This window comes from Pinus tabuliformis, chromosome 7, assembly GCF_031772625.1.
Source record: "Pinus tabuliformis cultivar Carrire ecotype Pingquan chromosome 7, CPIR1, whole genome shotgun sequence".
In the NCBI taxonomy this organism is placed as follows: domain Eukaryota; kingdom Viridiplantae; phylum Streptophyta; class Pinopsida; order Pinales; family Pinaceae; genus Pinus; species Pinus tabuliformis.
The window spans coordinates 487,054,084-487,071,234 of NC_142293.1; the positions used below are offsets into that span (position 1 = coordinate 487,054,084).

General features: G+C 51.5%; 1 pseudogene; it reads left to right on the forward strand.

Moving 5' to 3' along the window:
* Positions 1 to 2,909: 2,909 nt before the first annotated feature.
* Positions 2,910 to 17,151, forward strand: part of LOC149248147 (pentatricopeptide repeat-containing protein OTP51, chloroplastic pseudogene) — an 86,701-nt pseudogene continuing 72,459 nt past the window's right edge.

The window sequence follows — 17,151 nt, forward strand, 5'->3', positions numbered from 1 at the left end:
CTGTTGTGCAATTATATATGTGTTAATTGTTGTTGATGATGAATATATATGGGTTTTCATCTGTATAAAGGACAAAGATAATACTTGGTAACCAAAAATAAACTGAGTATGGAATGTTAGGTGTAGTCCATGAACATAAGTATTAGTGAAAAGAAAGTGTTCGGTGGTGCCACACCTTGCTATAGTGCGGTTGGAAGATTACCGCCAGTGTAGGGGTGTGACACCAAGGGGTGGGCGGGCCACAAGGGTAGCGCGGGGTGGGCTGCGATGCCGACCCCGCGCCACCTCTGTGGCCTGCTTGGCCCCTAGGGGTGGCTAGTTGATTCTCGGAATCGCCCAGCCACCCACTGGGGGTAGGCGGGCCGCTGGGGTGGCGCGGGGTGGTGCTGCGGCGCCCACCCTGCGCCACCCCAGCAGCCTGCCCACCCCCGGAGGGTACTTGGTTGATTCCGAGAATTAACCAACCACCCCCGGGGGCCAGGCCAGCTGTCGGGGTGGCGCGGGGTGGTGTTGTGGAGCCCACCCCACGCCACCCTGGTGGCCCACCCACCCCCCAGGGGTGGCTGGTTGATTCCGAGAATCAACTAGCCACCCCTTGGGGGCAAGCGGACTACAGGGGTGGCGCGGGGTGGTGCTGCGACGCCCACCCTGCGCCACCTCGGTGGCTCTCTTTCCCCCCGGGGGTGGCTAGTTGATTCTCAGAATCAACCAGCCACACCCGGGAGTTGGGCGGGCCGCTGGGGTGGCGCGGGGTGGGCGCCGCAGCACCACCCCGCATCACCCCGACGGCCCACCCGCCCCCCAGGGGTGGCTGGTTGATTCCAAGAATCAACTAGCTAGACCTAGGGGGTGGGCAGGCCGATGGGGTGGCCCGGGGTGGGCGCTTGCCAGCCACCCCCAGGGACCAGACGGGCCGCCAGGGTAGCGCAGGGTGGGCACCGCAGTACCGTCCCGTGCCACCCCGGCAACCCGGCCACCCCCGGTGGTGAGCGGGCCACCGAGGTGGCGCGGGGTGGTGCTGCGGTGCCCACCCGCCCCCCGGGGGTGGCTGGACGATTTTGAGAATCAACCAGCCACCCTCGGGGGGCGGGCGGGCCACCGGGGTGGAGCGGGGTGTGTTTCGTAGCACCACCCCGTGCCACTCCAGTGGCCCACCTGCCCCCCAAGGGTGGCTGGGCTATTCCGGGAATCGCCCAGCCACCCCCGGGGGGTGGGCGGGCCACCGAGGTGGCGCAGTGTAAGGAACTGCGGTCCATGCGACGAGCAGGACACACATCCCATGCGAAGTTGGCGAGATGTGGTCATAACAACGAGCATGCGAAGGTAAAATGCGCATGAGGAGATGTTTGGCTGTGAGTTTATATGGTGGGGACGAGCTGGGCGAGTCACCCATAAGCCGACCGAACGATGGAGAAGTGTTGGGCGAGATGAGGAGGCGGTCCCATGAGATGGGCGGGCCGACCCACCTCACGGGCGAGCTAAACACATAGTTCTGAGGTCAGCTGCATGATGGAAGGAAGGTCAGCCGGTTAGTACGACTGCACCAGTCAACTGTATACATAGGTGGATGAGAGGTGGAGCAAAGGCATCAACGAAGCATTCGATCATCAATGAGCTCAAGCATCCACGAAGAGGTGCGAAGGAGGTGCAGGTCGAAGTGTGGAGGAGCAGGCATAGGAGGCGTAGAAACCGCAGGTTTGGATACGCGTGCCCGCCAGGCAAACCTACATGGAGGTCGCACGAAGTTTGGTGAACGGGTGAGTCGAGTGGTGGTCCCGACAGTCGAAATGAGTTTGCTAGGCAGGCCTAATGAAAGCTCGCCCACTGGGTTAATGAGTTGGAGCCGGGTCGCACGAAGATGCCCGCGGTTGGTATCACGGGTGGAGGGCCGCACAAAGGCGTGCTCGCCCACAGTTAGTGATACGAGTGGAGGGCCGCATGAAGGCGCGCCCACCCGTCGGTTGAACGGGTGAATCAGGTGGAGGGTGCACAAAGGCGCCCGCCTGACGGTGAAACGGACTCTGGTGGAAGGTTCACGAAGGCGCCTGCCCACGGTGAAACGAACTTAGGTCGAGGGTGAAACGAAGGCACCCGCCCGCGATTGAACAAGTTCGAGTGAGGCAGCACGAAGGCACCCACCCATGGTGAATGAGTTCGACTGGCTACACGAAGGTGTTGCTTGACAGTTGGACGAGTTGAAATTTGGCTAAGTGTGGATTGTGAGAGTGACCACCGTGCAAGGTGTGCACAAGGTGGGCAGCTTGTGGGCAAGACATGAATTCTGAAATTTGTCTAAGTATAAAACTTGGGGTTGCCAAGGTATACTTGTAAATTTATGAAAGTTGAAAATATATTGACATCAGGCAGACTCATATTCAAGGAGTTTCCCCTCCCTTTATACTATTGCAATTATGTTGTTTATGTATAATTGTTGTGGATAATGATTGTGTATGGGTGTTCACCAGTATAAAGGCTAATTAAAATACTTGGTGAAGAAAAATAAACTAAGTATCGAATATTAAGGTGTAGTCCATGAACATAAGTATTGGTGAAAAGAAAGTGTTTAGTGGTGCCGCACCTCGCTATAAGCAGTTGAAAGACTACCACAGGTGTAGGGGTGTGATAGTTGGTATCAGAGCAAGGTTGCTCATGTTGAAATATTGAAGTTGATTTAGGGTTGAAGAAGCATGGAAAAGTGATAGTGGAAACAGGTGAAGGAAGCTGGTTTCACATACAAGTGAGACAAGAGCTGGTTCGGTTTTGTAGGGAACTTGGTGAAGCTGTTGGATGGTCTATACTAGATTACAAAGAAGGAAGCTGTTGGCAGAAATGGCAGGTGAATCTCATGTGGTATCAGGTGAATCTAGCCATATGCAACTGAGGCTTTCATTGAAAGGATATTGGAAAGAATGGAGGAATTGGAGTCTTACTGGACTGCGAAGATGGCCGTGGTCATGAAAGATCAAGAAGCCAATGCAAAGATGAGGGAAGAACTCGATGAACTCTGGACTCAGCATGAGTACACTAATCTTAAGTGTACACAACTTGAAGATGAAGTCAAGGAGATTGGAGAAGCAAGGGACCGAGGTTTGGCAGAAATCTTGAACTTGCAAAAATCTCTTGATGAGGCAAATGATGAGATTGTGGTGTTGAAGAAGGTCATGAGACATAACTCAGGTGGAGGAGTGTCTCATGTGAAGATCAAGGAACCAGAATCTTATGATGGTACAAGAAGTGCGAAAACTCTTGGTAACTTTCTCTGGGATATGGAGCAATACTTGGAATGCTTGGGTCTATCCGATGATGAGACAAAGGTGAAAGTGGCTGCTCAATTCTTGACGAAAGATGCTAAGATGTGGTGGCGAAGGAGAATGGATCAGATTGCCAATGGTAGTGCTGATGACATAGCTTTGTGGGATGACATGAAGAAGGCTTTGCAGACCCACTTCAGTCCTCAGGATGAAACATGGGAAGCAAGGATGAAGATTAAGTTTATTAAGTAGACAAGGAACCTACAGACATATCAGTGGGAGTTTGCAAGTGCAGTTCTAGAACTTCCTGACATGGCGGAGAGGGACAAGGTGTTCAACTTCATTATTGGATTGAAGCCTTGGGCACGTAATGAAGTGAAGAGGCAGAAGATAAAGGCACATGTGGAAACTTTTGCTGCTGTGGATCGACTGGTGGAGCATTATGACGAAACTTCCGATGAGAAAAAGAAGAAGTTTGATAAGCCGAAATAGAAGAAGAAGGATGATGCTTCGGAATCGGATGAGAAGACGAAGACGAAGAAAGCCTTGAAGTTTTGGATATGTGCTGAACCACATACGGTGAAGAATTTTCCTTCAAGACCGAAAGTGGCCACTATTGCACATTCTAGTACGAAGAAAGAAGAAGCTTTTGTGGGGATGATGGAGATTCTTGGAGTTGCTACTACTACGGAAGTGGTCTCTTGGAGAGATCCTGAGAGGAACAGTTTGGAGTATGTTCAAATGAACATTGGGGGTGCTGATGTACTCACTATGGTGGATAGTGGGGCTACTCACAACTTCATGAGTGAGGATGTTGCTAGAAGGATTGGGCTGAAATTTGTACCAGTGAAGGCACAAACGAAGACAGTGACTTCTCCTCCTGATTCTGTACTTGGTGTAGCTAAAAGGGTGGACACAACATTAGGTGAGTGGACCAGGAAAGTCGACTTCACTATAGTGCAGATTGATTACTATGAAGCTGTTCCGAGGATGGAATTCTTGAAACAATATGATGTTATGATTGTTCCACATTTGAAGAAGCTGTACATTTATGATGGAAGGGAAGATGTACCCATTGGTGTTCCAACCATTGGTGTGACAAGACCTGATTGTAAACTAGTAGTGATGCAGATGGAGGATGAGAAGCACATGGATGATATGTGTAAGCGATTGTCTACTATTGAGGCAAAGCTTACCGAGTAGTCATTGGTTATCAGGACACTATCTGATAGTATCTTGGATTTGTTAAGAAGGCTAGAGGAGGTTGAGGATGATGATGACGAGGATGTTTATATGAGACCGAATGTCCATGAGGAGGATCGTGTTGCATATCTGCAAAGGATGGAGATAGAGGATCCTAATAGATGGATTAAGCTTATTAGTGAGGGTGATCCTTCAGGCTCTACTCCCTCTACATCTTCTTAGATGACATAGAATATGGGGCTCATTGTTAGCTGCTCATGGTAGTGAGTCCTTAAAATAGGTTGAGCAAGTATGACAGATGGTGCAGGAATGGTTTGGCATTAGCATCATGACATGTTGCAGATGGGATGGACTTTCCATGGACCTGAACATGGAAGATATTCTTGGTGAGTCCAGGATGTGGCAGAGTCTGAGAAAAAAACTGGTCTAGGCATAAGGATGTGCATTCTTATGGTTTGAGCATGACAATTGGACTGATCACCCGACTAGTTCGAATAATGGGGTTCCGGAAGTGTGCAGAGAGATGTTGGCATTATGTTGGAGTATCTTGACAACAATTCACATGATGGGATGACACATGATGGAGAAAGTTGTTTTACATATGTTACAGGGATGTTTGCAGTGTATGGACTGGTTGATATCATGGACCAGGGATGAGACAGTTATTTTGATGAGATGATGGTCTTGGTAGCAATATGGTTATTGGGATGGCATATTATCAAGGACGACAATGACTTCAGGTGGAGGAGGATGTAAGGACCTGCGGTCCGTGCGACGGGCAGGACACACATCCCGTGCGAAGTTGGCGAACTGCGGTCATAACGACGAGCGTGCGAAGGTAAAATGCACATGAGGAGATGTTTCGCTGTGAGTTTATACGGTGGGGACGAGCTGGGTGAGTCACCCACAAGCCGATCGAATGATGGAGGAGTGTTGGGTGAGATGAGGGGGCGGTCCCACGAGATGGGCAGGCTGACCCACCTCATGGGCGAGCTAAACACATAGTTCGGAGGTCAGCTGCATGATGGAAGGAAGGTCGGCCTATTGGGATGACCACACCTCACAATTGTATACATAGGTGGATGAGAGGTGGAGCAAAGGCATCAACAAAGCATTCGATCATCAACGAGCTCAAGCATCCATGAAGAGATGCGAAGGAGGTGCAGGTCGAAGTGTGGAGGAGCAGGCGTAGGAGGCACAGAAACCACGGGTTTGGATGTTCCCACTCGCCGGGCAGACCTACACGGAGGTTGCACGGAGTTTGGTGAACAGATGAGTCGGGTGGTGGGTCGCATGAAGGTGCCCGCCTGACGATTGAAACAAGATCGGTAGGCAGGCTGCATGAAGGTGCGCCCGTCAGGTGAACGAGTTGCAGCCAGGTCACACGAAGGAACCCGTGGTTAGTATCACGGGTGGAGGGCCACATGAAGGCATGCCCGCCCATCGGTTGAACAGGTGACTCAGGTGGAGGGTGCGCGAAGGCACCCACCCAACGATGAAACGAACTCGGGTGGAGGGTGCATGAAGGCACCCATCCGCGGTGAAACAAACTCAGGTGGAGGGTGAAACAAAGGCACCCGCCTGCGGTTGAACGAGTTTGGGTGAGGCTGCACGAAGGCGCCCACCCGTGGTGAACGAGTTTCGGTGGCTACACAAAGGTGTTGCCCAACGGTTGGATGAGTTGAAATTTGGCTAAGTGTGGATTGTGAGAGTAACCACTGTGCAAGGTGTGCACAAGGTGGGCAGCTCGTGGGCAAGACACGAAGTCTGAAATTTGTCTAAGTATAAAACTTGGGGCTACCAAGGTATACTTGTAAATTTATAATAGTTGAAAATATATTGACATAAGGCAAACTCATATTCAGGGAGTTGCCCCTCCCTTTATACTGTTGCAATTGTGTTGTTTATGTATAATTGCTATGGATAATGAATGTGTATGGGTGTTCATTAGTATAAAGGCTAATTAAAATACTTGGTGAAGAAAAATAAACTAAGTATCAAATGTTAAGGTGTAGTCCATGAACATAAGTGTTGTTGAAAAGAAAGTGTCCAATGGTGCCCCACCTCGCTATAGGTAGTTGAAAGACTACCGCAGGTGTAGGGTGTCACACCCCCAATTATTTCTTCATTAATTACCGGGGTGTAGCACCACCTAAGTAGCTAACATGTTCCATTGTTAAGTTACTTTACGAACTATGCCTTAACATTCATCTTTATTCATGAATAACATAACATTAATGTGCAGAATCCATTAACATTATAAACATCATTAAACATCCATGAAGCGGCAAAGGAACACATTCATATGCAAATAAGAATCTTTTATTATATTTGAGAAGAGTTTTACAAATGACCGGGAGCTAGGCTCCACCAGCGTTTTACCCAAGTCGGGCGCCCACCTCGTGCACACCCGCACGGTGGTCTCACCCTCCTACCATTCAACACACACGAGCTTATTGCCAAGTCAGGTGCCCACCTCGTGCACACCCACACGGTGGTCTCACCCTCCTACCATTCAGCACACACGAGCTTATTGCCAAGTCGGGCGGGCGCACCCATGCACGACTCACCACCCAACTACAACCGAACTCGTTCAACGTTTGGCAGGCAGGCGCCCACTCATGCCCTCCACCCACACCTTCAACCGAACACCAAACCATGCCAAGACTTCATGTAACCTTGCCCGGCGGGCGGGTGCATAGACCTGCGCCTCACTGCGGTTATGTTACCCCTTGCTCACACCTCTAGCTCAAATGATTGAAGTCTGAATGCGATGATCCTTTGCCAAGTCTTCACCGCGTATATATATCTTTTGGAACGGGGGTCATGCCACCCGGCTGACCCACTGTTCATGCTCCAACCGCCGCGCCTTTACAATCAAACTCCACCTTCGTGTAGGTCGGCCTGCCCATGGTGTGGGACCGCCCATCAACACTTCGTTTGTTTGTTGTTTTGCTTTGGTCGGCTTCATGGTGCAAGTTATTCAACTCGCCCATATAAACATGAAACGACCGACTTGTCCACATAATATAACGCCTCGCCCTTGGTTGCCTCATGCCTTCGCATGTTTTTGCTACTTCGCACGGTGGGTGGGCGTGCCCGGGCGACTCGCCAGCTGCAGGGCATTACATCCTCCCCCACTCAAAATCATTGTCACCCTCGACAATCCTGACCTCCTCAGTAGCTTCCTATCATACTTTTCAATCTTCTTTTTCCATCTCCAAAGTGATTCCTCTGTCTCCCAACTTTCCTCCTTCAGTGCATTCTTCCATCTGACAAGAAATTCCCATTTCATGTGGCAACCAATTCCTGTAGTTCTGAAGCTTAGAATCTTCTCCAACTCTAAATCTGGCTTGTCCACAATTCCGGCTGGTCCTCTTGGCGGTTCAACTCTCTTTGGATGTTCAGCATCAAGTCTGCATCTCTTTAGCTGACTCATGTGAAAAACTGGATGCTTCATGTGCATATGGTGTGGAAGCTCCAACTCATAAGCAACTTCGCCCACTCTCTTCTTCACTCGGAATGGTCCCTCATACTTCCATGTCAGTTTACTTGTAGTCCCCTTAGGTGGCTGAAACTACTCCCCGGTAATCCTGAGAAACACCATATCTCCCACACTGAAGTGTACATCCCATCTTCCTCTATCTGCCCATTTCTTTATTCTCCTTGCAGCTTCGTGCAACCGCAATCGTGCCAGCTCCAAGGCCTCATCCCAATCCTTCATGAACTTCTTCGCATGTGGACTCCTCAATAAACCTCCTATGACTACGGTATGCAGTGTGACTGGCATCTGTCGATTCACCAACTCAAATGGACTGTACCCCATCGCAGAACTCTTTTGAATATTGTAGCTGAACTGAGCAATATCCAAGAGTTCAAGCCAATTCTTCTGATCAGCCGTCACATAATGTCTCAAGTAATCCTCTAGCAATGTGTTGATCCTCTCAGTGTATCCATTTGTCTGCGGATGGTCACTCGAACTCATCAACAATTCTGTCCCGACTAACTTGAACAATGTGGTCCAAAATCTGCCTATAAATCGCAGATCTTGATCTGACACGATGCTTAATGGCATCCCCCAATACTTCACTATGTTCTTGAAGAACAACTCCGCAGTCCAATCAGCTCCACACGACATCTTTGTTGGAACAAAGACAACATACTTGGAAAAACGATCAACCACGACCATTATCCCATTATACCCCTAAACCTATGGCAACTCAGTGATGAAGTCCATCGAGACACTCATCCATGGTCTCTCAGGAATTGGTAAAGGCTGAAACAGACCTCCTTGCCTTTGAGTATCTGATTTTTCCTGCAGACAAATGATGCACGTATGTACATACTCCTCTATAACCTCCTGCATCTTTTCCCAAAAGAATCCTCTCTCCAACAATGCCAAAGAACGACGTTGCCTTGGGTGGCCAGCCCACGATGAGTCATGGCACTCCTTCAAAAGGTGCCTCCTGAGCCCAGATGATTTTGGAACATAGAGTCGGTTTCCAAAGAACAAGAATCCATCTTGGAGAAAGAACTTTCGTGTCTTCCCCTCCTTTATCTGCTTCACTATATTCTGTGCCTGAGTATCGATCTCAACACTTTCCTTGAGGTTATTCTACATCTCTTCTGACACCTGAACTCGACTCCTGCTCCTTTCCGCCCGGTCTTCTCCTTCCAATGTTGCAAGTTGTCCCTTCCTTCTAAGGGCATCTGCTGCCGCATTGTGTCTTCCCAGTCTATACTCGATAGTCATGTTGAATTCTGCTAAGAAGTCTTGCCAACAAGCTTGCTTTGCAAAAAGCTTCGGTTGTGATGCAAAATAACTTACTGCAACGTTGTCAGTCTTGACAACAAACGGCTTCCCAATCAAGTAATGCCTCCACACATGAAGACAGTGAATGATCGCAGTCATCTCCTTCTCATGGACCGGATACCTCCGTTCCCTATCCTACAACTTCCGACTCTCGTACGCTACTGGATGCCCATCCTGCATAAGAACCCCTCCTATGAAAAAATCTAAAGCATCTATGTGTACCTCAAATGGTCTCTCGAAATTGGGAAACTGCAATATCAGTGCTGTAACCATCCTCTTCTTCAAGTCATCAAATGCCTCTTGACATTTGTCTGTCCAACTCCATCTCTTGTCTTTCTTCAACAGGTCTATCAGTTATGATGTTACCTTGGAGTACCCCTCTACAAACTTTCGTTGGTAGTTGGTCATGCCCAAAAACACCCCCATCTCATGGACATTCTTCGGTTCAACCCAGTCCTCGATCGCCTTCACTCTGCTCGGCTCCATCCTTATATACCCTTGACCAACTATGTGTCCAAGGAACAGAATCTCGGTTTGAGTGAACACACACTTAGACTTCTTCAAGTAAAATTTATTTTCCTTCAGTGCCTCGAACACCATTGCTAAGTGCTTCTTATGATCCTCCATGTTGTCACTGTACACCACTATATCGTCCAAGTACGCTACTACAAAAAAATCCAAGTATGGTCGTAGGACATCATTCATCAAAGTGCAAAATGTAGTAGGAGCATTACACAACCCGAATGGCATAACAAGGGATTCAAAACTCCCATACCTTGTTACTATCGCGGTCTTCTTCTCGTCTCCTTCAGCTATTCGCACCTGATAATACCCATGCCTCAAGTCCAGCTTGGAAAACACTCGGGCTTTCGCAAGCTTTTCAAAGCAATCAGCAGCGAATGGCAAAGGATACTTGTTCCTTACTGTCTACTTGTTTAGTGCATGGTAATCACAGCACATCCGTAGCTCATTCGAATCCTTCTTCCGCTGGAACAATACCGGAGCTCCATAGGGGGACCTTGAAGGTCTGATGAAACCTGCATCAATTAACTCCTTTAACTGTTGTTTCAATTCCTCCAACTCAGGTCCTAACAACCGATAAGGTGCTTTAGCTGAAGGTTGCTTCCTTGGCTCAAGCTCTATGCTAGGGTCCACTGTACGCCTTGGTGGAAGCTTCTTTGGTAGCTCATCAGGCATCAAATCTGCATATTTCACCAATACCTCAGAAATCTCAGCTGGAACAGGCGTCCCCACTCCATCACCTTCGACTCCCTTGAAAATCACCGCATATGTCTCCATATTTGACTCCTTCATAGCTTTCTCCAAACTTAGTGCAGAAACGTGTTGCACCTTGACTTCCCTTCTATGCCTATGAGTGGGAAAATTCCAAGTTTGTGACTGTCTAACCAGCAACACCTCATCACAGAAGGGGGCAGAAACTGCCTTGTTGCCCTTCAAGAAATCCTTCCCCAATATCATATCAAAGTCGTTCATCTCCATTACTGTGAAGTCCAACTGACCCTTCCAATCTTTTATCTGCAAAGACACTTCGTGTGCCAAACCCGCCACTTTATCTCTAGAGTTCATCGCCTTGACTTCCACATTCAATGGGAAGATCATCACTCCAACCTCTTTTTCTAACCTTGTCGTCATGAAGTTATGAGTGGCCCCCATGTCCACCAGAGCTTGAATGGTCTTGCCATGAACCATCAAGTCTATGAAACCTAGACTGTTAATCCACGATTTCTCCATAACGTTTCCCTGCATATATATCTGTTCTCTGCTTCTGTCAAGATTCTTCAACCCTGAATCAGCTCTGATACCACCTGTCATGCCCCCAATTCTTTTTTCATTAATTGGCCGACGTGCGGCACCGCCTAAGTAGCTAACATGTTCCATTGTTAAGTTACTTTACGAACTACGCCTTAATATTCATCTTTATTCATGAATAACATAACATTAACGTGCGGAATCCATTAACATTATAAACATCATTAAACATCCATGAAGCAATAGAGGAACACATTCATATGAAAATAAGAACATTTTATTATATTTGAGAAGAGTTTTACAAATGACCGAGAGCTAGGCTCCAACGGCGTTTTACACAAATCGGGTACCCACCTCTTGCATACCCGCACAGTCGTCTCCCCCTCCTACCGTTCAGCACACACGAGCCTATTGCCAAGTCGGGCGGGCGCACCCGTGCACGAATCACCACTCGACTACAACTAAACGTGTTCAACGTTTGGCGGGCGGGCGCCCACACACGCCCTCCACCCATGCCTTCAACCAAACACCAAACCGTGCTAAGACTTCGTGTAACCTTGCTCGACGGGTGGGCGCATAGACCTATGCCTCACTGCGGTTATGTTACCCCTTGCTTGCACCTATAGGTCAAATGATTGAAGTCTGAATACGATGATCCTTTACCAAGTCTTCACCGTGTATATATATCATTTGGAACGGGGGTCGTGCCACCCGGCCGACCCACTGTTCATGCTCCAACCGCCACACCTTTACAATCAAACTACACCTTCGTGTAGGTCGCCCACCCATGGCACGAGACAACCTACCAACACTTCATTTGTTTGTTGCTTTGCTTTGGTCGGCTTCACGGTGCAAGTTATTCAACTCGCCCATATAAACATGAAACGACCAACACACTCGCATAATATAATGCCTCGCCCTTGGTCACCTCACGCCTTCGCATGTTTACACTACTTCACACGGTGGGTGGGCGCGCCCGGGCGACTCGCCAGACACAGGGCGTTACACGCGGGGTGGGGATGCTGCGCCCACCCCGCGCCACCCTAGAGGCCTGCCCGCCCCCTAGGGTGGCTGGTTGATTCTCAGAATCAACCAGCCACCCCCAGGGGTCGAGCGGTCCGCTGGTGTGGCACTGGGTGGGCACCGCAGCCCCACCTCACGGCACCCCGGCAGCCCGCCCTCCCTCAGGGGGTGGCTAGTTGATTCCGAGAATCGACCAGCCACCCCCAGGGGGCGGGCAAGCCACCGAGGTGGTGAGGGGTGAGCGTCGCAACACCCACCCTTCACCACCTCGACGACCTACCCGCCCCCTGGGGGTGGCTGGGCGATTCCAAGAATCAAACAGCCACCACCGAGGGGCAGGCAGGCCTCTAGGGTGGCGTGGGGTGGTTGCTGCAGCACCACCCCATGCCACCCTAGCGGCCCGCCTGCCTCCCGGGGGTGGCTAGTTGATTCCGAGAATCAACTAGCCACCCATGAGGGGCGCGCTGGCCGCCAAGGTGGTGAGGGGTGGGCGTCGCAACACCACCCCCCGGCGGCCCACCCGCCCCCCGAGGGTGGCTGGGTGATTCTGAGAATCAACCAGCCACCCCCGAGGGTGGGCAGGTCTCCGGGATGGCATGGGTGGTTGCTGCAGCGCCACCACCCGCCACCCTGGCAGTCCTCCCGCCCCCACGGGGTCGCTGGTTGATTCTGAGAATCAGCCAGCCACCCCCGGGGGGCGGGCGAGCCGCAGAGGTGGCGCGGGGTGGGCATCGCATCACCACCACGTGCCACCCCGGTGGCTCGCTCGGCCCCCGGGGTTGTCTAGGCGATTCCGGGAATTTCCCAGCCACCCCCGTGGGGTGGGTGAGCCTACGGGGTGGCGAGGGGTGGGCGCCGCAGCACCACCTTGCGCCACCCCTGCGGTCTGCCCGCCCCCCGGGGGTGGCTGGGCAATTCTGAGAATCAACCAACCACCCTCAGAGGGTGGGCGTGTCACCGGGGTGACGCGGGGTGGGCGTCGCAGCACCACCTCATGCCACCCCGGCGGCTCGCCCGCCCCCTGGTGGGTCTACAAGGTGGCGCAGGATGAGCGCCGCAGCACCACCAAGCGCCACCTCGACGGCCTGCCCACCCCCCGGGGTGGCTGGTTGATTCTGTTAATTCTCGAAATCAACCAGCCACCCCCGGGGGGTGGGCGGGCCACCTGTGTGGCGCAGGGTGGGCAGCACCACCTCGCACCAGCCCGTCGGCCCGTTCACCCCCGGGGGTCGCTGGTTGATTCTCGGAATCAACTAGCGACCCCTAGGGGGTGGGCGGACCACCCCGAGAATCAACCAGCGACCCCTGGGGGGCGGGCGGGCCACCGGGGTGGTGAGGGGTGCGCGCCGCAGCACCAGCCCGCGCCACCTCGGTGACCTACCTACCCCCCGGTGGTGACTAGGCGATTTTGAGAATCAACCAGCCACCCCCGGGGGATGGGCAGGCCTCAGGGGTGGCACTGGGTGGGCGCTGCACCACCACCCCCAGTGGGCGGGCGTGCTACCAGGGTGTCAAGGGGTGGGCGCCGCAGCACCACCCCGCGCCACCCCAGCGGCCTACCCCCCCGGGGGGTGGCTGGGTGATTCCTATAATTAACTAGCCACCCCCGGGGGGCGGGTGTGTCGCTGCGGTGGCACAGGGTGGGTGCTGCAGCACCACCCCACGCCACCCCAGCAGCCCACCCGCACCCTGGGGGTGGTTGGTTGATTCCAAGAATCAACCAGCCACCCCGAGGGGCCAGCAGGCCTTCGTGGTGGCACGGGGTAGGCACCGCAGCACCACCATGCACCACGCCAGCGGCCCGCCCACCCCCTGGGGTGGCTGGTTGATTCCGAGAATCAACAAGCCACCCCGGGGGGCGGGCAAGCCACAGGGGTGGCACGAGGTGGTGCTGCAACACCACCCCACGCCACCCCGATGGCCCGCCCGCCCTGCGGGTCTGGCTGGGCGATTCCGGGAATCACCCAACCACCCCAAGGGGGTGGGCGGGCTGCCTGGGTGGCATGGGGTCGGCACCGCAGCACCACCCTGCAACACTGCGGCGGCCCGCCCGCCCCTCAGGGGTGGCTGGGTGATTCCAAGAATTAACCATCCACCCCCGCGGGGCGGGCGGGCTACGAGGGTGGCACGGGGTGGGCGTTGCAATTGGACAGCCACCCCCGGGGGGCGGGCGAGCCGTTAGGGTGGCGCGGGTTGGTGCTACGGTGCCCAACCCGTGGCACCACGACGGCTCGCCCACCCCCCAGGGGTGGCTGGTGGATTCTGAGAATCAACCAGCCACTCCCGGGGGGCGAGTGGGCCACCGTTGTCATGCCTCTACACCTACGGTAGTCTTTCAATTGCTTATAGCGAGGTGCGGCACCACCGAACACTTTCTTTTCACCAATACTTATGTTCATGGACTACGCCTTAACATTCGATACTTAGTTTATTTTTCTTCACCAAGTATTTTAATTAGCCTTTATACTAATGAACACCCATACATATTCATTATCCACAATAATTATACATAAACAACAAAATTGCAATAGTATAAAGGGAGGGGACACTCCCTGAATATGAGTTTGCCCGATGTCAATATATTTTCAACTTTTATAAATTCACAAGTATACCTTGGCAACCCCAAGTTTTATACTTAGACAAATTTCAGACTTCGTGTCTTGCCCACGAGCTGGCCACCTCGTGCACACCTTGCACTGTGGTCACTCTCACAATCCATACTTAGCCAAATTTCCACTTGTCCAACCTTCGGGAAACATCTTCGTGTAGCCACCCAAACTTGTTCACCGTGGGTGGGTGCCTTCGTGCAGCCTCACCCAAACTCGTTCAACAGCGGGCAGGCACCTTCGTTTCACCCTCCACCCGAGTTCATTTCACCGCGAGCGGGTTCCTTCATGCACCCTCCACCCGAGTCTGTTTCACAGTTGGGTGGGCGACTTCGTGCACCCTCCACCCGAGTCACCCATTCAACTGATGGGTGGGCGTGCCTTCGTGCGGCCCTCCACCCGTATCACCAACGGCAGGTGCCTTCGTGCAACCCGGCTCCAACTCATTCACCTGATGGGCACGCCTTCGTGCGGCCTGCCGACCGAACTCGTTTCGACCGTCGGGCGGGTGGCTTCGTGCGACCCACCACCCGACTCACCCTTTCACCAAACTTCGTGCGACCTCTGTGTAGGTCTGCCCACTGGGCAGGCACATCTAAACCTACGATTTCTGCGCCCCTATGCCTGCTCCTCCACACTTCGACCTGCACCTCCTTCGCACCTCTTCGTGGATGCTCGAGCTCGTTGATGATCGAATGATTCATGGATGCCTTTTCTCAACCTCTCATCCACCTATGTATATGGTTGTGAGGTGTGGTCGTGCCAATCGGCCGACCTTCCTTCCATCGTGCATCCGACCTCCGAACTATGTGTTTAGTTATCCCATGAGGTGGGTCGGCCTACCCATCTCATGGGACTGCCCCCTCATCACGCCCAATACTTCTACATTGTTTGATCGGCTTGTGGGTGACTCACCCAGCTCATCCCCACCGTATAAACTCGCAGCCAAACATCTCCTCATGGGCATTTTACCTTCGCACACTCGTTGTTATGACCGCAACTTGCCAACTTTGCATGGGATATGCGTCTTGCCCGTCACACGGACCATAGGTCCTTACATCCTACTCCACCTGAAGTCATTGTCGTCCTCGACAATATGCCATCCCGGTAACCATCCTGCTACCAAGACCATCATCTCATCAAAATAACTATCTCATCCCTGGTCCATGATATCAACCAGTCCATACACTGCAAACATACCTGCAACATATGTAAAACAATTGTCTCCATCATGTGTCGTCCCATCCTATGAACTGTCATTAGATACTCCAACATAATACCAACATCTCTCTACACACTTCTGGAACCCCATGATTCAAACTAGTCGGGTGATCAGTCCAACTGTCATGCTCAAACCATAAGAATGCACATCCTTATGCCTACACCAGTCTTTTCTCAGACTCTGCCACATCCTGGACTCACCAAGAATCTCTTCCATGCTTAGGTCCATGGAAACTCCATCCCATCTACAACATGTCATGATGCTAATGCCAAACCATTCCTGCACCATCTGTCATACCTGCTCAACTTGTTTTAAGGACTCATTGCCATGAGCAGCTAACAATGAGCCCCATCTTCTATGTCATCTAAGAAGATGTAGAGGGAGTAGAGCCTGAAGGCTCACCCTCACTAATAAGCTCAATCCATCTATCAGGATCCTATATCTCCATCCTCCGTAGATATGCAATCTGATCCTCCTCATGTACATTCGGTCTCATATAAACATCCTTGTCATCATGATCCTCAACCTCCTCTAGCCTTCTTAACAAATCCAAGATACTATCAGATAGTGTCCTAATAACCAATGACTGCTCGGTAAGCTTTGCCTCAATAGTAGACAATCGCTTACACATATTATCCATTTGCTTCTCATCCTCCATCTGCATCACTGCTAGTTTACAATCAGGTCTTGTTACTCCAATGGTTGGAACACCAATGGGTACATCTTCCCTTCCATTGTAAATGTACAGCTTCTTCAAATGTGGAACAATCATAGCATCATATTTTTTCAAGAATTCCATCCCCAGCACAGCTTCATAGTCATCAATCCACACTATAGTGAAGTCGACTTTCCCGGTCCACTCACCTAGTGTTGTGTCCACCCTTTCAACTACACCAAGTATAGAATCAAGAGGAGAATTCACTATCTTCATTTGTGCCTTCACAGGTACAAATTTCAGCCCAATCCTTCTTGCAACATCCTCACTCATGAAATTGTGAGTAGCCCCACTATCCACCATAGTGAGTACATCAGCACCCACAATCTTCATCCGAACATACTCCAAACTGTTCCTCTCAGGATCTCTCCGAGAGATCACTTACGTAGCAACAGCAGCTCCAAGAATCTGCATCATCCCATAGAAGATTCTTCTTTCTTCGTATTAGACTGTGCAATAGCGTCCACTTTCGGTCTTGAAGGAAAATTCTTCACCGTATGTGGTTCAGCACATATGTTATGAAACCAGCTCAAGAAAAGATAGATCAA